At 35.1% G+C, this 22,578-nt stretch overlaps 1 long non-coding RNA gene across 1 annotated transcript; it reads right to left on the reverse strand.

The window, feature by feature from the left end:
* Window positions 1–13,138: 13,138 nt before the first annotated feature.
* Window positions 13,139–21,359, reverse strand: LOC131383119 (uncharacterized). Its single transcript, XR_009212898.1, has 5 exons — window positions 21,150–21,359; window positions 19,676–19,724; window positions 16,017–16,116; window positions 13,647–13,796; window positions 13,139–13,508 (listed from the first exon to the last, which is right to left on the reverse strand). It is a non-coding gene; the product is annotated as an uncharacterized LOC131383119 (long non-coding RNA).
* Window positions 21,360–22,578: the final 1,219 nt, after the last annotated feature.

Genomic DNA, 22,578 nt, shown 5'->3' on the forward strand with positions numbered 1-22,578 from the left:
GTGTTCCTATTTCTCCACATCCTCTCCAGCACCTGTTGTTTCCTGACTTTTTAATGATGGCCATTCTAACTGGTGTGAGATGGTATCTCATTGTGCTTTTGATTTGCATTTCTCTGATGGCCAGTGGTTATGAGCATTTTTTCATGTGTTTTTTGGCTGCATAAATGTCTTCTTTTGAGAAGTGTCTGTTCATATCCTTTGCCCACTTTTTGATGGGGTTGTTTTTTTCTTGTAAATTTGTCTGAGTTCATTGTAGATTCTGGATATTAGCCCTTTGCCAGATGAGTAGGTTGCAAAAATTTTCTCCCATTTTCTAGGTTGCCTGTTCACTCTGATGGTGTGCAGAAGCTCTTTCTTTTGCTGTGCAGAAGCTCTTTAGTTTAATTAGATCCCATTTGTCAATTTTGGCTTTTGTTGTCATTGCTTTTGGTGTTTTAGACATGAAGTCCTTGCCCATGCCTATGTCCTGAATGGTACTGCCTAGGTTTTCTTCTAGGGTTTTTATGGTTTTAGGTCTAACATGTAAGTCTTTAATCCATCTTGAATTAATTTTTGTATAAGCTGTAAGGAAGAGATCCAGTTTCAGCTTCCTACGTATGGCTAGCCAGTTTTCCCAGCACCATTTATTAAATAGGGAATCCTTTCCCCATTTCTTATTTTTGTCAGGTTTGTCAAAGATCAAATAGTTGTAGATATGCGGCATTATTTCTGAGGGCTCTGTTCTGTTCCATTGCTCTGTATCTCTGTTTTGGTACCAGTACCATGCTGTTTTGGTTACTGTAGTCTTGTAGTATAGTTTGAAGTCAGGTAGCATGATGCTTCCAGCTTTGTTCTTTTGGCTTAGGATTGACTTGGCAATGCGGGCTCTTTTTTGGTTCCATATGAACTTTAAAGTAGTTTTTATTTTTAGTTCCTGATAAAGAGGTGATGCTTAAAGTTTATATCATGCTTTCCTAGAAATTTTTCATATCCTGCCTTTCTGGAAGTTGAGTAAAGAGACAAAACTGCGAGAGATTTAACAGGGCAAGATTGTATGAAGCCTAGAGAAGAGTTTGATGTTTATTAATAATAGGGAAATTACATGTTCTTAAAAGAAAATATATTAACGTAAGTCTAAATTATTTTAAGAAAGAGATGAGACTTAAGTTCTCTTTGTATGCCCAGGTCATATCCATGAGAAGTCACAAAATATTTGTTAATAATAATAACATTAATGTCAATACCTGTCCCCATGCCACAGTTCTAAGGTACATGAAATATGTTAGAATTGGAAAAAAGAGAGGGACTCAGTGCTGGAGCTCCAGCTCAGCTTTAGAAAGGCTGAATAGAGAGGTTGGATTCACAAAAGCAAGTGTTCTCCCAGCCCGCACCCCAGCCTGCAGCCCAAACTTAGTGTATGTGTTTTTGTTGTTTTCTTACTTGCTTTTTTTCTGCCTTTTTATTTAAGAGGTTTCAGTTGGGCTAAGTAAGTTAACGAAGACTATCCAAGAATAGGCATTATTCTTAGGCTCAAAACTGTTTCGAGCTTCCTTCATTTTTAAATGTCTTTATGGTATTTAAATGGGAGATGGTGAGAAGGCATGTCAGGCACTGCCTGACTTCTGCCATCCTAATGCTGGAGTTTTTACAATTTCAGAATTCTCAATCTACTACATGCAGAGCATTATGTATCTCCAGAATAGGAGAAGGGAGTGAGACCAGGTAGATAACTGACATGGAAATTATATGAAATGAAAAGGATAATTACTCCAAGGATAGATAGTTCAGGATAAAAGCTAACCTTTTCCATAACAAGCCCTAATTGTCAGTAAAACACTTGCCTTGAGAAATGCAAAATAATTTGCTATAGTAATAATCAGCTTTCTGTTTTATCCTCATTATTTGAAGTTTGCAGCAGAGGATTCTCAGCTTAAACATTAACATTCAGGACTGTGCTTTATCTTTGTTTTAACCATCCAACTTCTTAATTACCATATTTTGAGATTACTGTCAAGGGCTCTGTTTTCCATTATTCAGTTTATAACAGTGCTATAAAAATTTAGTCATTATTTTACATAATAAAAATTCAATTCATAATCTTATTTCACGCACTAATGTTTAAGTAAAGTATGCAAGCATGATCTTCATGCTTCTAATAATTTCATTCAACTGTTTCCAAAGGATGTTAGTAGGAAGTTTTCATTTTTAAAATTTTTCTATAATTTTAACTTGTATGTTAGATTCAGGGAGTACATTTGCAAGTTTGTTACCTTGGGTCCATTGCATAATGCTGAGGTTTGGAGTATGATTGATCCCATCACCCGGGTACCGAGTATAGTACCCAATAGTTACTGTTTCAAGCCTTTGTCTCTCCCTCCCTCTTCTCTCTAGTAGTCCACACTGTCTATGGTTGCCATCTTTATGTCCAGGAATACCCATTGTTTAACTCCCACTTATGAATGAGAACATGTGATATTTCATTTTCTGTTCCTGAGTTAATGTGCTTAGGGTAATGGATTCCAGCTGCAACCATATTGCCGCAAGGAACATTATTCCATTCTTTTTTTATGGCTGCATAGTATTCCATGGTGTATATGTACCACATTTTCTTTATCCAATCCACCATTTGTGGGCACCTAGGTTGATTCCATGTCTTTGCTATTGTGAATAGTGCTGTGATGAACATACAAGTGCATGTGTCTTTTTAGAAGAAAGATTTATTTTCTTTTAGGTATATACTCAGTAATGGGATTGCCGGGTCAAATGGTAGTTCTGCTTTAAGTTCTTTGAGAAATCTCCAAACTGCTTTCTACAGTGGCTGAACTAATTTACATTCCCACCAACACTGTAAAAGTGTGCCTTTTTCTCCACAGCTTCAGCAGGGTCAGATGTTTTTTGACTTTTTAATAACAGTTATTCTGACTGGTATGTGATGGCATCTCACTGTGGTTTTGATTTGCATTTCTCTGATGATTAGTAATGTGGAGCTTTTTAACTACAGTTGTTGGCTGCTTGTATGTCTTCTTTGGAGAAGAGTCTGTTCATGTCTTTTGCCCACTTTTTAATGGAGTTTTTTTTTAACTTGTTGAAATAAATTCTAGATATTAGACCTTTTACAAATGCCTAGTATGTGGATATTTTGTTCCATTCTGTAGGTTGTTTACTCTGTTGATAGCTTCTGCTGTGCAGAAGATCTTTAGTTTCATTAGGTCCTACCTGTCAATTTTTTTGTTGCAATTGCTTTTGAGGACTTAGTCATAAATTCTTTGCTAAGGCCTATGTTAATATTGTTGTTTTCTAGATGGTCTTCTAGGATTTTAATAGTTTGTGGTCTTACATTTAAGTGTTTAATCCACCTTGAGTTAATTTTTGTATATATAGGAAGGTAGGGGTCCAGTTTAATTCTTCAGCACATGGCTAGCCAGCTATCTCATAAGCATTTATTAAATAAATTTCTTTCCCCATTGCTTATTTTTGTTAACTTTGTCAAAGATGAGATGGCTGTAGGTGTGTGGTTTTGTTTTTGAGTTCCATGTGGAACTGTAAATCTAATTAATCCTCTTTCTTTTGTAAATTGCCCAGTCTCAGGTATGTTTTTATCAGCAGTGTGAAAATGGACTAATACACTGTGTTTCTGCTAGAATACAGGCATGCTTTGGAAAGTCTGAAGGACTGTTGGGGCAGCTCACCTAGGATCCCTGGGACAAAAGCCTGTCAGAAGGGAAAGAGAGAGTCAAAGAGTTGAAGGTGTTTGGAGACAATGGGCCAGTGTCCATAGAGATGGGTAGTTCTAAAAACAGCATAGTATCTTCTATTCAGATCATCCTCTGGTCTACTCTTTACAGATTCATGCTTCAGTGATAGTATAAGCAAGTGGTTTAAAAAAATGTATGATAAATGGGGCATGAAGAGTATAAAGTGTCTTCTGCCAGAGGCACATGTACCAGAATTGCAGTGCGAGGAGACATCTTCAGCAGAAACTCAGCACCTTCACATTGGCCCCCATGGCTTCCTTGGGACATGAGCAAGGATTAGTAGAGGTGATAAAATTAACTTTTTTGTGTGTGTGTGTGTGTGTGTGTCAAATGACAGTTATAATCAGCTTCAAAATAGCTCCCTATTTTCCTCATCTACTGGTATTCATGCTTGGTTTAGTTCCCTGTTAGCCATATATGTATGGCTTCTTTTTAGGAGGAGCAATATAAGAAATCGTCACAGAAATCTAAGAGGTAAAAAGGAACTGTAGGAACCAAGTGGAAGTGAAAAAGTTTGGTTTGTAGCTCACACCAAAAACAGCTACACAGGTCTTTTAGAAATACTTTGGAATAATTTGGGATGAAGAATAATGTAGTACTTAGAAAGCAGTTGAAGACAGGGTCAAACATTATATAGTTATGCTATTTTTACCCTATTGTACTTTTCCCTGATGGACTTAGCTTAGGAAAGAGGATTTATTTATTTATTTTAATTTGATGTCCATTTTAATGTAGCTTCCTATCCATAAAGTTCAAACAAGGTGTTAGATATGTAATGAAAATATTTTCTGTATTGTGGAACTATCTATAAATAACTTTAAGAGTCTAGAAATACAGCAAGTTATTTAAAAATAATAGACTCCTCAGATATATACCAAAAATTGAATCATAGAAGCCTGTTGTACAAAAATCTCTGTCCAAACTTACACTGGGATAAATACATTACTCTTTGAAATTAACTGTTTTGTTAAATGACTATGATAATCAGCTTCAAAACAGCTCTCTATTTTCCTCACCTACTGGTATTCATGCTCAGTGTAGTCTCCCTTTTTGTTGGGCTGGACCTAGTTAGTGACTGCCTTGGTTTTTTTTTTTTTTTTTTTTTTTTTTGAGACGGAGTCTCGCTCTGTTGCCCAGGCTGGAGGGCAGTGGTGTGATCTTGGCTCACTGCAAGCTCCGCCTCCCAGGTTCACGCCATTCTCCTGCCTCAGCCTCCTGAGTAGCTGGGACTACAGGCACCTGTCACCACGCCCGGCTAATTTTTTGTATTTTTAGTAGAGACGGGGTTTCACTGTGTTAGCCAGGGTGGTCTCGATCTCCTGACCTCGTGATCCGCCTGCCTCAGCCTCCCAAAGTGCTGGGATTACAGGTGTGAACCACTGCGCCTGGCTGTGACTTCCTTGTTTTTATACTTCCTACATATATTATATTCTATTAATTATCAACATTTTTCAATTTGTCACAGATTGAATAGAATCTAATTCCATAGTGAATTGATGCTGTTCTTTGTAACCTGGTAATTTGTATAAAAGACAAATCTATGGACTGTGTAAATCTGTTTTATGGTATACCCACAGCACATTTGATGTTTATAGAACAACTACATTCAATCTTGACCTTGACCGTATATTTATGGTTTAAGAAACCAAGAAAAACAAACATGCCATCCACATCTTATCATAATTGTGTGACAAGAGGAAATTTGAAACCTTCATAGAGGAGAGAATGAACTCTCATTTGTTTTAGAGACGAGAATATACTCTTTTGACCCTTAATTAATTGAAATGAATTTTCTGGAGGAAATAAAGGTTTACATGGACTTGCAGATCAAAGAGCCTTTGTCTGGTGAGTCTTTGTAGAAGGAAATAAAATTCTAAAAATTGGCATTTCTTTTTCTCAAAACCTTTTCAGACAGAAATCTGACAATGTGCCTCTATTTATCTCTCTGAACCAGACCTTGGCTTTCTCTGTGTTTTTCAGTTGATCAAAATGTCCACGAGATCAGCCATTCTCCTGCCTCAGCCTCTCCGAGTAGCTGGGACTACAGGCGCCCGCCACCACGCCCGGCTAATTTTTTTTTTTTGTATTTTTAGTAGAGACGGGGTTTCACCGTGGTCTCGATCTCCTGACCTCATGATCTGCCTGTCTCGGCCTCCCAAAGTGCTGGGATTACAAGCGTGAGCCACCGCGCCCGGCCAAGATGGAGGATTTTCTAACTAGGGTTTTAAATATACATATTTTTTCCAACAGAGAGAAACACATTTTGTAAACTCCTTGAAGTTAGAGATTTATTTTTGTTTCCTTCTTTATTCTTAGCACTAGAAGTGTGCTATCATGTAGTAGGACCTCATTAATATCGTTGAAGTCTTACTCTAACCCAAGGGTGTCAGGAAACATACAAAAGACATTTTAAATATCCGTATGTACAACCAGAGTATGATCCCTATTATGCATATCCTTGCTTGCTTTTATGATACTGTGTTCTAAGCATGCCCTTTTTTTGATCATGATTAGGCAAGAAGGCCTGCCATAGCCTGAGCAACTTAAAATCGAAAACTTCCTTTCATCCTGTTTTGCTTTGCTTATGCTTTACAGTACTTCCTACTTTCCTGTCTTCTACCGTTCATATGACTCATTCTATGACTTTTCATTCCATAAAATTATAAAAGCTGGAATAATACTTGGGATAGGACTGACATTAACGTCAAACCCTCAGTTAAAGAAAGAAATTAAAAAAAAAAAAAATGAGGCTGGTGAGGAAGCTGTTTAGCTGGGCAGTACAAAATTGACCAGACCAAGGCCCAGGGGAAGCATAGGGAATGAGGGCCAGAGAGCAGCTGAAAATGTTGTTTCCCCTTATAGCCTGCTCAGCCATAAGAATCCCCTATGGGGTTTTGCATTACTTTCATCCAAAGAGGAAAAGAAGAGTGATATTTGAGAATGTTGATAAAGTTAGTTCTGTCAACAAGTTTGGTGTATTGGCACTGATTTCCTCTGGTTTGTTCTACACATTAAAAATAGATTGTGCTGTATTGGTGCTCCATCTGCCTTTCTTCACGAACTCTTAAATCTTCGAAAAGAAAAGCATGAGAACAGTGTACTGTTGATTTACTATCCATAGCTAATGTGTGATTTATTTTTAGCAACCAGCTAGACATTTAGTTGAGTGCTTCATATTGAAGACTTGTAGTATAGGCTTAAAAGTTGTGATGACTTCAAAATCATGAATTTGTGTGCAAAACCACGAACTTGGGGTGTGTATGTGTATGTGTGTATGAGTGTGTATATATGTACATATATATGTAAAATATGATGAGGCATGAGGCTTATTTTCATTTCTTAACTAAAGCCTATTGGTAGCACAAGACTATAATGCAGCCTAATAAAAGATTAGATTTTTACTTGAGGGTAAGCAGCACCATGTGTCAAAATCACCCTGGAGGGAAGGAGGCAGTATGAGAAAAGCCTTTGTAGACGTATTTAAATAAAGCACGTCTCTACCTCGTTGGAATTCCTGACTTATTAACTCAGTGGGTTCAAGAGTTCATAAGAACATAAAATCCTCATATAATATTTAATACGCTTTATGAAATCAGAAGTGAGTTACAGAGATATTAGAGACAACAAAAATCATTTAATCTTCTGTCATTTCACCTAAAGGCATTGTATTCAGCTCTAAGTTTTTTGCCCATTTTATCAGAGTTTAAAACAATTATGTAATGTAAAATCAGGTTTTGTGTATCAGACAAACTCTGAATGGAGTAAGATATAAAATGTACATGGTTAATAGTCTGGATTTTCCTGAGGTTTTAAAATTGGAATATTTAATTAAAAACTCAACTATTTTAATCATAAAAGATTATTGGCATGAAATTGAACTTGAAAATGAAATGTAATTAATTTATATAATCACCTATTTAGTCGCTGTTTCATTATAAAAAGATTTGACTCATAAAAATAAATTTTATGTGAAAATTTAAGCAGGAAATTTCCAAGCAGCTTATCAATCAAACTTTATTAAATACCGTTTAATAAAGGTGCCAGAAACTTTTACACTCATTACCTCATTTAGTCCATTCCACACATTGTCAGGCTAATTTTTAGTATTTAGGAGACACCAAAGCTACGTGCGTAAAGTCCCTTACTTGTCCATTATCAAAAAATAAGTAAGTGGTAGAGTTTGGGTTCATACCAGGATCTTTTTCCCAGTATGTTATCATTACTTTCTCTCTATCTTAGAATCATGATCAAAGTTACAGCCTTCAGCCTATCAAAAGACTACACACAAGACAAAATTTCCTGGTAAGTACAGTAGAAAAACACAGCTTCAACCCATTGCCAAAATACAACAAATCTGAGGTAGGAGAAGATGTTGTCCCCTTCCTTAATGATCGATTTCACTATATTGTGAATTGCATTCTGAGAACTCAATCACTATCATAAATTAGTATCTTTAAAAATATATTGTTATAGGCTAAGTATGTGGAGTTGAAAATTTTTTAGAAAATAATTCCCTTAACTAATGCAAAAATCTGATTTAACCAACATATGACCTGAGAATCAGCCAACATTTTTCCTAATTTGAGATATCAGTAGAAAATCTAAATAATTCATATACAGGACAATTGTATAACATAAATTATTTTGATTTTGATTATTCTAAAATAAAGTATAAGTGCAAATTGCTACTTATTGGAGAAAAACCTGAAGGTCTGAGTATTTCTGGAGACATTGTCAGAACAATACAGACAAGATTCACAACTACAGAGCAAAACTGTTAATAACTTGTCACTATAAAGCACTGTCCATGTAGCATTGCATGCCTTTTTCCTTTTTTTCCCAAGTTTCTAATGCTACCTGAGTGCAACCACTTTTAGCAGAGAACAAGTCCCATCTTACGGAGAAATCAAGACCATTAAGGCAGTGTTCCTTCATCCAGATGCTTCTCTAGCAGAGCTACTGTGGCTTTCAGACAGACGTTCACCTTCCTAACATCACAGAGGAACATCTACCTTTAATATTTTAAGGTCAAATTCTCTATTTGTGTTTGCAATTTCTATTTCCTCTCTCACCATTAGGATCTTGCTTTATCACTTATATTCTCTCTATATCATCTACTTTTTATATTTATTCTTTTATTCTTTTCAGAGAAAAGGTAGGGAGTTCAAATAATGTTATAGGACACATGTGGATCTCCACTCTCCATATGCAAATACACTTTGATTCTCATCTACCTCTTAACTGTTCCTATTTAGCTTCTATAGGCTCCATTTTGTTCACTCTACCATTAAATTCTGATGTTCCCAGGGCATCATCCTCAATCATCTTTTATTCTCATTCTACATCTGTAATTCATCAAACTCAGCATTTTAAGTTCTGCTATATATAAATCCAAATCTGTTTTCAGCCTAGACTGTTCTACTTTTCTACTGCTTCCTATACCTATATAATTATCTGCCTATGAGATATTGCCAACTGTATATATCAAAGCCCCCCTCAAATCAGCATGTCAAAAGTTTTATTAACCATATTTCCACTCATTTATGCATCTTCTTTAAACAGTATCACTACCAGATGTGAAGTGAAACACTTGAGAATTGTTTTACTCCCATCCCTTTCCTACCAATCCTACTAGCTCCTGCAACATCTACCCCTTAGTAGATTTCATTTCCTCCCCTCTCATTTCTGCCTTACCATAGGCTTCATGCTTTTACATTTGTGTCACTGTAATATCCCCTTAACTGGTCTCACTTCCTTGAGTTTGACTGGCTTCCAATTTGTCACTCAATGCTGTTAATAGAACCTTCCACTCTGATCACTTAGGTCTCCAGTATCAGATAAGTATCTAGACACTCATATTTTACTCTGTTCATCCAGTGATTCTTTATTATTAAAATGACCCTAAATATTATAAATTTACTAAAAGCAAATTTCATGTGAATAATTAAAACAAAAAATATTTTTATAGAAATCAGCATGAAACAATTTTGCGCCAAGATTAGCAAAATAAATATATTTTAGCAAAAGACAAATTTCTTGATCTTCCAAATGCTATAACTGCATTTGAAGTTGGCAGGGTTTTTTTTAGTAACTATTAGTCTCTAGAGGATACTGAAGCAAGGTAACGATAGTTTTGTGAGAGCATTTTCTACTTTGACAGTGGAAACCAACTTTTCATGTTGGGATCAGTCAACTTTTCTGTTGGGAACATGGCATCCTTGGAAAGGGACCTTTGAAAAAAACTGTAATTCACTTTTTTCCAAACAGAATGCTTGAATTCTGCTATAACATGACATATACATTCTTATAAATCAACGTACTGTGTAAAATCCTGCAACAAAACCACAGGGTTTATAGGGAAAATGAAGTGAAGGGCATGATGTTCAAATACTTTGTCAATGACTCTTAAGAGAAGATGTGAACTGAACAAAAATGGCAGCATAATTTTACCCATGTCAAATCATTAAGAAATATATGAATAAAACAGTAAACATAACAGCTTACCTTGAAAGGAATCCTGAAGTTTTCTTGTGGGAGTGGCCATCAGAAGTATTATAAACGTTGAGTAAAATCAGTTCATGGTGGCTCATAATCAGACACCATCTACTGAGGAAGCGAGAGATGTTTGAGGTGTGTGCATGCGCCAGGCCTATTTGGCACAGTTTTTTTGCATTCACCTAGTGTTTCTTATCGATGAATATGTGCATAAAAACGTAAAATTCACATTATGGACAAGTGATCCCTTCAGAGGTTTTTTAAAAAAATCACTTATTTGTTTACACTAAAAGAGGAACCTGTTTGCTACTTCGGTTTACATCTCTGGAGCTCAGTGACAAGGGGCTCCATTTGCAGAATCTGAAGTGGCCAGGTTTCTTCTATCAAAGCGAGATAAAAATCATCCAAGTTAACTAAAAAAAAAATTGCAGGATCACATTGACCTGGTTAACATGATTTCTCTTTACTTTACAAAGAAGAAATAAACAGTACTGTAGGGCTCTGCTTAATTTTCAGCATTCGTTCTGTATATTATTGAGAAACTCCTTAAGAATCACTTCTATATTCTAATTTCATTTTGAATTTGGTTGCTCTATGTTAATATTTTATGTTTCCTACTCATAGTTAAGAGAAATGGCAGCCTTTCTGCATTGTAATGCAAAATATTTCCTCCATATTAATGATCTTTGGAACTATGATAGTAAAAGAAAAATAAAACAACACTGGCTCAAAGCAACACATTAATTTTTTGCTTAATGTAAATTATTTTTGTGCTCTCTCAAGAGTGAGTCACAGAATTCTTCAGAATAACATAATATTACATTCAAACAGTGGAACTGGTTTTTCTAATATTCATTGTTATCCTCTTTGTTAGCACTGCAAACAAAGACTAATGAAAACAAAAACAATTTAAAGTTTACAAATAAAGGTGGTATAGAGAATAAAAGGAATGCTGTTTGCACTTTTTTATCTTTAGCAATAAGAACCTAGACTTTACTATAAATCACAATTACGTGTGGCTAAATTGTTGCAAACATAAAAAAATCTTAAAGACAAATAAAATTTTAATAATGGCACTTTGAACTGGAAACCTGAATATTATATTAATGGTCATGATCATTAACAAAACCTTTACTTGGTTAACAAATATCTAGAGATAATTACTGCTTAGATAGCGATATGTTTTGGCTGTGTCCTCACCTAAATCTCATCTTCAATTCCCACGTGTTGTGGGAGGGATTCAGTGGGGGCAAATTGAACCATGGGGGCAGATCTTTTCCATGCTTTCTTTGTGATAGTGAATAAGTCTCACAAGATCTGATGGTTTTAAAAAAAGGGGTTCCCCTGCATGAGCTCTCTCTCTTTGCCTGTTTCCATCCACATAAGGCATGACTTGCTCCTCCTTCTCCTTGCCTTTTGCCATGATTGTGAGGCCTCCCCAGCCATGTGGAACTTAAGTCCATTAAACGGCTTTCTTTTGTAAATTGCCTAGTCTTGGGTATGTCTTTATCAGCAGCATGAAAATGGACTAACACAGATAGCACAAAATGGATTACTCATTCTTAAAGAATAATCAATATATTAGTTAGAAAAAAATGTAAAACTATTTGAATATTCTTCATCAATGATTTGTGATTTCTGACCTTGCTTATGGTATTGTATAAAGTCTTATGACTTGGTGCCCATTTCCTTGGCAACAGACTTCTTAAAAACAAATTAAACATGCACGGGTATTACTAATTCGTCTACGTGTTTGTGTTTCTGCATTTCTATGCATAGAAAGGCATAGAAGAAAGATTCTATGAGAGATTCACTGTTAGATTTATTACTATGATAAATTCATTGATCTTGGTTCAGACCCTATCAACAGTAATTTTAGGCAAGCTAAATGCTTGTTTTAAATAGAGATATTAAAGTATTGTACTGCAATGAAGAACATAAACTCTGGAGCCACTGAATAGCTCTGATACCATGAGTAAGTTATTTAGTCCCTCTGCATCTCAATTATCTCATGTTAAAATGGGAATAATAGTGGTGCCTACCTCACATGGTTTCTGCAAGAATTAAATTAGATAAGGGATGTACTTACAAAAGTGCCTGTCATTTATTAAACTCCATGTGATGATGTTAATGATGCAACCGATGAAGCAGATCAGACACCTTTCTCTACTGGCTCTGTCTTGAATCTCTGGTACCACATTTTTTTTTTAACATGAATGTATTATTCAGTTTCATTTTGTCTAATTATGACTTAATTTTATATTAAACAAGTTGCAGTAGAATGTTGTAAAACAACAAGAGCTATACCAATGCTGACACTGCTGGGAAATTATTTTATAACAAACACTTCATGTAGATCCAAGCATACAGATGCTGTGGTATTAAACTAAAGAGCAAATAGTTTTACATTATTTTCTTTAAGACTGAGCAATTTTCATTTGCTAGCTTCAGACTAGAGTTATAAAATACCTACAGTCAAAAATCTGTTAATTTACTCTATCTTTTCTTCCAAATACCCCAAGTAGGCTTTGCTTGACCTGGGACAGAGGTGTAAAACACTTATCCTCTATTTATTATCCTATTATCAAATACTTAGTTTGCATATCCATAGATGCAGGAAATTTTCATATTCTTGTAATAATGAATATAATGTCTTTCTAATAGCTAAAACAACTTCCAATGTCAATTTTGAAGTGATTCAATAACCTTAAAAGGCTGAGTTAAGGCAAGCAGGGGCTATGGGAAAATAAAAGTAAAAAGAGGGGAAAGGGATGAGACAAGAGGAATATAGGTGAACCCAAGGCAAACATGAGAGTGTGAGTCAGGAAGTCCCACAGAGGACATTTATCAGTGATAGGGTTAGTAACATGTAGAGCCTAAAAAGGGAGAGAAAGAAAAACCAAAACTCCTTTGTCTGTGACACATTTTATTTTTTTCCGGCAATCTTTATCCCTTCTTATCCTGATTGTATTATTTATAGCTGCATTAAAAAGTACCCCAGGCAAGAGGCATTTATTACCTCACCATGTCTGTGAGTCAGGAATCTCATAGTGATATAACTGGGTGATTCAACCTTAGGGTCTGTGTCTTACAAAGTAGCCATCAAACTTGTTTGGGGCTGCTGTCATCAGATGGTTCAACTAGGTGAAGATCTGCTTCTGAACTCACTCACGTCACTTTTGGCTGGCCACAGAAGATCTATTTCTAAACATACTCATCTGGGTCTCACTTCAGGGCTCCTTCATGTCATAGCAGTGGCTTTCTCCAGATGCAAGTGATCTGAGAGAGGAAGAAAGAACCAAAGCATGCAAGATGGAAGCCACAACCATCTATAATCTAATCTCAGAAGTGATGTCTCATCACTTCTGCCATATTCTACTTATTACAAATGAGTCATTAAATCCAGCCCACACTCACCAACAAGGTATTACACAAAGGCATGAATTCCAGGAGGTGGAGATTATGAGAGCCCCTTTTAGAGGCTACCTCTAACACTGAATTCAGTACTGTCATTCAAGCCGATCTCAAACTTGTGTGCAGGAGACTGGGTAACTCAGGTATCTGTCTCTGTAAAATAATAATGGCATGAAGGAAATACTTTTACTGAAATTCTATTCTTTACCTGAAAATTCAGAAATTCAACAATGACAATAACAAAAAAAATGCCTTCTCCCTTAGAGGGAAACATAGAATTTCTTTGTTAATATTTTAATTGTGACATCTACTATTGGCTTTAAAACATCTCAACTTCATTGCATTGGAGTTTAGAAGAAACAACATGGCAAAGATGTGTTAAGCATTGTTTAACTGGATGATGGATACTTTCCTAAAGAAAAAAAAAAAGAAACTCACAGTAAGTTACCACATCTAACAAACTTAATACTTTCCTAGAATAATGTACTACTCTGGAAATTTATTTAAAGTTCTCTGTTTGCCTCCAAAATATATTTTCACAGTTGGTTAATTTAACCAGGACCCAAACAAAGATCCACCTCATTGATCTAGCTGAGTGTAGCTTATAGTGTTCTTTATGTTTCTCTATCTCCTATATTTTCTGTAAATTGCTTTTTATATCAAGACATTTGACTGGATTCAAGGTTCAATTGTGTTGGCAAGAATATTTCATGAGCAATTCTTTGTATTTCCTATTCTGTGACATCAGTAGGTGTGTAATGATGTCCAATCAATATTTTTTCAGGAGTTGTTAGCTTGAATAATACATTATAAAATTCTCAATCAATGTTTTACCTAATTACTTTAGCATTGTGATTATTTCCCAGATGAATTCTTTCATTCTTTGCTGCAAAATAGTGATTTTCTAATTAGATCACTTATTTGACATCTGTAAGTTAGAATTCTAAAATAATAATTCTTCTCATCTATTTGGTTTCCTTGAAATATAGTTTATACAAGAAAGGCAAGATAAACTATTGATTTTTCACTTTTGTTGATCAATTTTTCTAGTAATTTATTTCTCTAACAACTCCTGAAATTAATGAGAGGGTGTTCTGTATCATGGATTTTTATACATTTGATATGTTTACTCCATTGCTTTGGTTATTATAAGCCTCTAGATCTCATAACTCTTTCCCTTTCCTTATTTTTTCTCAGTTGAGCTTATCATCATCTAATATATCACATACTTTATTTATATTCTTTGTTATCTTTCTTCTCTACTAGAATAAGCTTCTTTAGAGATGGAGTTTTTGTTTCTTTTGTTTACCGTGGTACTTAAGATCTTAGAAGAGTTGCTGATGCACCTTAAGTATTCAATACATTTTTGTTGAAAACGGATCAGTGACACAAGGCAGTCATCTGCAGACTGTGTGTGCGCTCGCACGCACGCACGTGTCTGTGTATAAAGATGGAAAGAGAAAGAGGGACACAGAAAGTGAACAAACTACGCATTGTGGCCCATTAACAATTAAGCACAAGATTTGAGCCAAAGATATGACTGTGAAGAAAAAGAAAAATCTGACAAATTAGTTTTTAAAAATATAAAAGAAAAAGAGTGTTTTAAGAAAGAGGAGGAAATGGGCTATTGGGTAAAAATAAACTAAGAACCTAAGTACACTTTTCTTTTAGTAAAACCATTGAATTTGGCAGCAGGTTGTCAGGGCAGTCCAGGACTGATTATTTAAGTCTTTGTCTATAGTCACTTCTTTGGCAACCTCATCCAGATCTTAAACTAAATACCCTATATATGCAGATGGCTTTCAAATTTATATCTCTATAAATACTGAAATCCAGACTGATCTATCCAATTAGTATACTCAACTTTTATATTCCACCTAGATGTCTAATAAATATGTCAATACTTCCAAAATTGCATATCTGTTTTTCTCCCAACCCTGTAACCAGCCCTACCTATAGAATTATAGGAAAGTCTATCCTAATTGATCAAGACACAATTTTTTGAAATATTTCTTAACAGTTCTGTAGCACCTGGAGGACAGAGGGACATAGTGTGTAGAAATTTAGATATCTACACTAGTTGGATTTCACCATAAAAACATCTCAGTTGTGGAAGGGAGCTTTTATCATGCCTTGGTCACTTCTCAAACACACCAGAAGAGAGTAGAAGCAAATATAAGGAGAGAGTGACGCTCTCCACTATCCATCAGAGTCATATGAAGAGCATTTAGAAAAACAGATATTGGGGTCCAACCTCGGACTTATTTTCAACATTCTAGGTATGACATCCAGGTTTATGTATTTAAAAAACTATTGTCATATATGTATGATATGTAGATATGGATTGAGAATTTGGATCTAACAAATTACCACCTGCTATAAAACATCAGGCCACCTTCTTCCCTTGCCAGGATGATTTTCTCAGCATTGTCCTCATGAAGTCACTTTTAAAATCAATGTCGTAGAGTGGCTCCTGTTTGAACAGTGATAAGGATAGTTTAGAGAAGTGGCCTTCCAAATTTTTGTTTATGTAGTTCCTAAATGACCTTGAAATATGACATGGCCCCTCTATTTTTACATGACATTTAAACATTTGTCATTATAAATAAGAATTTGCAAAATATATATTGAATGTTATGTGACAAAATTTATGTATTGATCAAACATCAAAAATAAGTTAAAGATAAGCTGACAGCTAGATTAGTGTCTCCTCATTGAAGGTAAAAATTATAAACCAGTGTGTTTCAAACTTTAATGTGTATAAGAATCACCTGGAGATCTTAAAATTCACCTGTAGCAGGGCTAAGAGTTTGCACTTCTAACAAGCTCCAGGTGAAACCTGTTGCTTGGGCACACTGTCATTAGTTGTCAGGCTATAGATCTGATTGGCAGGAACTTCATTTTCTAGTATTTCAGAAATGTAATTTCTCACATTGACTCCAATATTTTGAATTACTCCTTTGCTTAGTGCCCTGAAGTTGTGTATACTCTGACAGTGTACTCTGGTAAGATTCAAGATGGATGTAAAATACACTTTTCTTTTAGAAAGTAAGAGAAGAGAAACTGTGAAAAGTCATACATCCATCACAGGTAGTTATCCAGTCTGATAAATTTTAGAATATAATACGTAAAGAAACTGAAGATCAGGAAGTTGATTTCTTTAAAACTCTGTCTACATACCTCTTAGAAAATGTCTGTGTAACACAAATGTACACATAACCTCTCCCTACTAAACACTGTTTATAGAGAGCACAGCATTTGGGTTCAGAGAGGTCAGGGCTCTGATCTGTGTGATTTGGAGCCCCTTATCTTCATCATCTACAAAGTGGGGATAATAGATTTAACTCATCAGTTATGGAAAGGATAAAAAATATCATATGTAAAGTGGTAAACATAGCACCAACTCATCAAAAGTGTTTCCCAATTAAAATTTATTATTCTTCTGGGATGCAATTTTAATACTCAGAATTTGCAACCTTTCATTCACTATCCTTTCTCAACTTTTCTCTTACCTTTACCATTTTTGTTCCTGTATCCAAGCTAGAAAATTTTTTGAAAAATTCTTCTTATAAGTATTGTCCATTTATTTCTCTGAACCTTTGTTCATATAATTCCTTCTACTAGAAGGAACAATTAAATTCTCTCCAACAATCTAAATTTATTAAATCTCAGGGTGCTGGGGACAGCATTCTCTAATTAAATCTGGCCCATGATGGGAATTCACTCGGACTCCCTTAATATACATTTATTTTTCCAGTGTATTATGTGTTATTTTCTAAGGATTTGAATACATTACACATGCATATTTGTACCACTACTAGATTATAATCTCTTTGAGGGTAAGGACTCTACCTTCTATTTTTCAATTGCTTATGATACACAGAAAAGTTCTACTCACATAACATGTTGAACTAATGTTTAAGGAATGAAGAAATAAATTTTAAATTATTTCAGAAATTTCTTAATTTTTGTCCACAAGTATATATAGTAAATGTATTTATCCTCCAATGTTTTTAAATAAACAAAGCCATATCTACCATCTACCAGATAAAATTTCCAAGAGAATCCTTGCCAAAAGCATGCATACTTGGTTTGAAAACTAATGCTGTTTAAACAAAAATTCCAAAACAGATGAACAATTTGTGTGAATAATGAAAATAAACTACCATATCTCCATAATCAGTGAATTAGGGTAGACTTGGCTAAAGCCTTTTGCTTCAGAGGTAATTTTTTTTAAAGAAACAATGTAAAATAAACAGCTTTGAGAAAGGGAGAATATAAAATTAATATCATTTCTCAATCAAGAAAAATTACTATCCCAAATATTATCTGTGAAGCATAATCATTTTCTGGGACATGGATCTTCTAACATAGGAAAAAAGACAGAATGAAATGTTTTACTTACTTCTGTTTCTGAGCTTCCTTGAAATTAAAAGCCTTTTCATTGTGCTGCAAATAATTTGTGGATAAGGATGAATTTGCAGGTCAATAACAATTTTAAAATGCTATTTTATGTCTGTACTTGTGCTTCGTCTATCATGGTTCAAAAATAAAAACCAAATACTGCTGCAACTTTACATATTTTTATCTTCATTATTTATTTTTAGGTAATCTGATTTACCATGTTTTGCCAAGTTTGATTTATTTAACAAACATCTATCTGTTGAGTATCTGCTAAATTAAAGCACTGGTCTAGGGGTTGTCGGGACTAAAGATACATACGGCATGATCCTTCCTTTGCAGGAAAGCCCCTTCAATTGGGAGTCACAGACATACACTGTGAATATTGACATAGAAGATATGGGGCGAGGGGAGGCCATGTGCTCTTGGTTCTGGGGCAGTGAGCTGAGTGAGGCTAGGGAATGACAAATGTCTTGTGTTCCTGCTGAAAGTGAGGTGTACCAATAAGGAAAAATAAAACTATTCAACCTCACTCTTGAGTGACTAAGTCTGTCTCGGATACTAAAGCAATACATTCTCTTTTTTGGACTCCTAAAATTAGCAATTAAGTATAATTTATCTCATTAATTGACTCAATTGACCTCTCATACTAAAGAGCAAATGTCTCCTCCATTCACTAGAAATAACTCTGGTATTGCAAAAAATAGGATTTATTGTTCGACCTTAACAGAAAATCTTTTCTTTTTTCTGTGGGTGACATTTGTGATAATGATTTGACTTATTCTGGTTTTTTAGCAATTACATTTTCTGATTTAACTTTTTCTCCTTCATCTGAAGTTAGAAGAGATGGTAACTTTTCACAGGACTCTAACTTCAAAACAGGTGGTTTAGTTGTCAACTATTAAAATTGATTATACCCATTTAACTACTATAAACAGAGACTGTAAAACAAAAAGCCTCAAACAGAACACAGAATTTTTAATTTGGAAAGTTGCTGCTACAGTAACTTGCTATGTAACTGTAGCATGCAAAGCCATAACATTTGCACAATAGGTAGTTTATTACTCTCAAGTTGAAAGACCAAAAGTGGAGTAACTACCCAGTTGGTCATTTGCAGAGTGGTGTGGAACAGTATTTTGTTACTACTCTTACACATTCTCTTGTTTACAACCAAAAAGAAAGTAATTGCTGCCGTAAAACTCAGTCTCTCACAATCTGGGAGGCCTCTATAAACCTTGGGGAGGACAAATGTGTTTGGACCAGGTGTTGGTAGTGCTGCTGAGTGAGTGTTGGCCATCCAATTTAAGTAGGTTATTGATATTGAATGGGAAGTGGCTTCTTGTTGTAAATGCCCTTTACCAGTTATGGTTGTTTACCTGAGAAATCAACAGACATACCTGCTGTTGTATCACCCTCTTCCCTCCTGAATTACTTTTAGTGCATATCTGCTTAGTCCAACGGAAAAGAAAAGGAAAATGTGAAAACATTCCAGTTTGGCTTTTAATTTTAAAGCTGCCAATTGACAACCAACATCAACTGGCTTATTTATTTCTTCTAAAGCTTATTTATTTCTTCTAAAGCTTATTTATTTCTTCTAAAGCTAGTTAACAAAAATATTGAATCCTACTTACTTTCTTCTCAGCTTGATAGTCGTGTATCTAGTGTGTTACAGTACTGGGTCTGTAATGCAAAGATAAAGTCCCGGTCATAGTTTTTCTATAAAACTATCTTCGATGAGCTTTTAACTTTACTATTTATTCCCACATCAGCTATAGTGGAAATCTGAAGTTAGCTATAATGGAAGACTGTCTCTTTGTTTCTTCTTCTCTCTCTTTTCTTTTTTTTTTTTTTTTTTTTTTTTTTTTGGCTCTCTTTGATCAGTTTAAAATAACTTGGCCCAGTTTTTAACATAAAATGCGGTTTTTCAATCAATGTCTGGTATAGACACTTGAAAAAAAATTCTGTAAGTTAATTAAAGACTGAAAATAATATATATTCTTGAATTTTATTGTTATTACAGAGGGTTTTGTCTCCATTAGACATCAACAGAGCCGATCGAGTTAATTTTGGTGTTCCTGTTCAGTGTCAGCTGCTGTGTGTGCTGTCCCTGCCTCACGCTAAAATGTTCTCTCCTTCCAGCCCAGTGCCTCCTCTCCCTGACATGTGCTACCACCACCTGCACAATTCAGAACAGTGTGCTCTTGAGTAGCTTGGGGTTCTGGGAGATGAGAGAATACATTATTTGGAAGAAAACTTAATAGAATGGGAAGAGGAAATAATACAATAAAAAATAAAAACAATTTATAACTGTTTGAAAAGTTTCCTATTTTATGCCAATAATATCAACTTGCAAGGAAGTTATAATAATGGGTTTTTGTGGGGCATTTATAGGTCACAGATTCTTTAATTTTCTTACTCTCTATATTTGTTATTTGTCTTTTAAGGGCCAATTGTCATTAATTTAATAGCTGTCTCATTCACAAATGTAATACATAAAGGGAATTACTTTGAAATTTTATAAATTGCCATGTATAAGAAAATAAGAAAGGCCTAATTGGTATTTGGATACACCTACTAGGATCAACTAAAAAGCCAATTCTAACAGCATTAAAGCTTATACAATAATTTCAGTCTGTTTATACTAAAAGGTAGAAATGTATTATTGTTATTATTGATATGAGCATTCTGTTTCTGTCTGGGAATTTCAACGAGCTGACAGGGACTTTATACAAAATAGAAAAACTATTTTTGACGTGATAATATGAAAGGAAAAATAATACTTGGGACAATTTTCAGTAAACATAATGCATTGTCTTATGCTTTTTATTTATTAAACCATCCTACTTTATGAGCCCTAAGATTTATTTCATAACTGGTTGTGACAAATTCAGTTCTCAGGACTCTAAAAGGGTCTTGTGAAGGCAGGAGTACACATTGAGTCCTCACCCTTATACCAAATTCAAATTTGCAAAATGGAATTTAATTATTGCTAATTTATTTAAAATAGAGCTTTCAGAATAAGAGTAGATTCTGGCGTGGATGATGAAGTAACATTACCCCCCAAAAATAAGTAAATAAAATAATCCTAAATACAATTTAAGTTACCTAATTAATTTGTGGATTTGCAATTGTAACTGCCTGAGAGGTTCTTCCTGCCCACTGCATAAAGACAGCCCACGGCACTGCAGTAGAGAAAGCATTTAGTAGACACGAGGCCAGCCACACCACGTGGGAGATGGAGTTCCCACTCAAATCATCTCATTCAAAGCTCATAGCATAGGGGTTTTTCAAGGGCAGTTTGGGGGAAGGGTAAGGAGTGACCAGGCAACAAGGTGCTTGCTGCTGATTGGTGGGGGCAGAGATGAAATCATAGGAGTTTGAAGCTGCCCTCCCATAGGCTGAATTGCTTCTGGGTGGGGCCACAAGAGTGGGGGGGTTTGTTGATGCAGGTGGAGCCATGGCTGTCAGACATGCAATAAAACCTGGAAAGATATCTCAAAAGACCAATCTACAAAAGTGGTGTTATTTGTAGGAGTAATGGGGGAGGTTGCATATCTTATAACATCTGGAATAATGTCTGCACCTTAGCGGGACTCAGGTGCCTCTCCTCCCCTCAACCTGATGGTTTCCTATTAGCTTTACAAAAGCGGTTGAATTTTGAACAAGTCTTATTATCATTTAAACTGTATCCTAAATGTCTTCCAAAATTAGCTTGGCCCAATAGCCCGGAAATAATTAATGGAAAGGCAAGATGGAGGTTGAGTTAGTTTAGCTTACTATTGTAGTTTTCTCATTGATACAACTTTTGGAAAGGTAGTTTCACTATTCATAATGACAGTTATCTTAAAAGCTAGATTTTCCATCCCATGTAAATATAGGAACAATCAAGTATTTGTCCAGCCTGCGTATTGATGACTTTTTATGATTTTAAAATAAATTGTGATGAATTATAGTGCATTTGATATACATTTTCATGGTTTGCCTGTATAAAATAAATTTTATATTTCCTAGATTCCTTGGGCAGTGTGAAGAGGGTTTTAAAAGAACAAGTTACTAAAATAGTTCAACAAATCCTTATCAGTGTCATCAAGACAAATGAATATTATTTTGCCTTTAAGGAACTGTGTCCTGAAATAAACATACAGAGTTACACATATCTGGTATTTTCAAAGGGACAATAAGTTAACTATGAAATTTTCACTAGATGATATTTGAAGATAGTATTATATTTTTGTTCTTGTGGTTTAGAATGTTTCTCTCTTCTTAAGACAGGTAAAATAGAAAATAAAATGTTATGTGGAATAATTTTTTTTTTTTTTTTTGAGATGGAGTCTCGTTCTGTTGCCCAGGTGCAGTGGTATTATCTCGGCCCACTGCAACCTCTGCCACCGGAGTTCAAGTGATTCTCCTGTCTCATCCTCCCAGGTAGCTGGGATTACAGGTGTGCACCACCACACCTGGCTAATTCTTTGTATTTTTAGTAGAGACAGGGTTTCACCATGTTGGCCGGGTTGGTCTCGAACTCCTGAGCTCA

Source organism: Hylobates moloch, unplaced genomic scaffold (assembly GCF_009828535.3).
Source record: "Hylobates moloch isolate HMO894 unplaced genomic scaffold, HMol_V3 SCAFFOLD_3, whole genome shotgun sequence".
NCBI lineage: Eukaryota > Metazoa > Chordata > Mammalia > Primates > Hylobatidae > Hylobates > Hylobates moloch.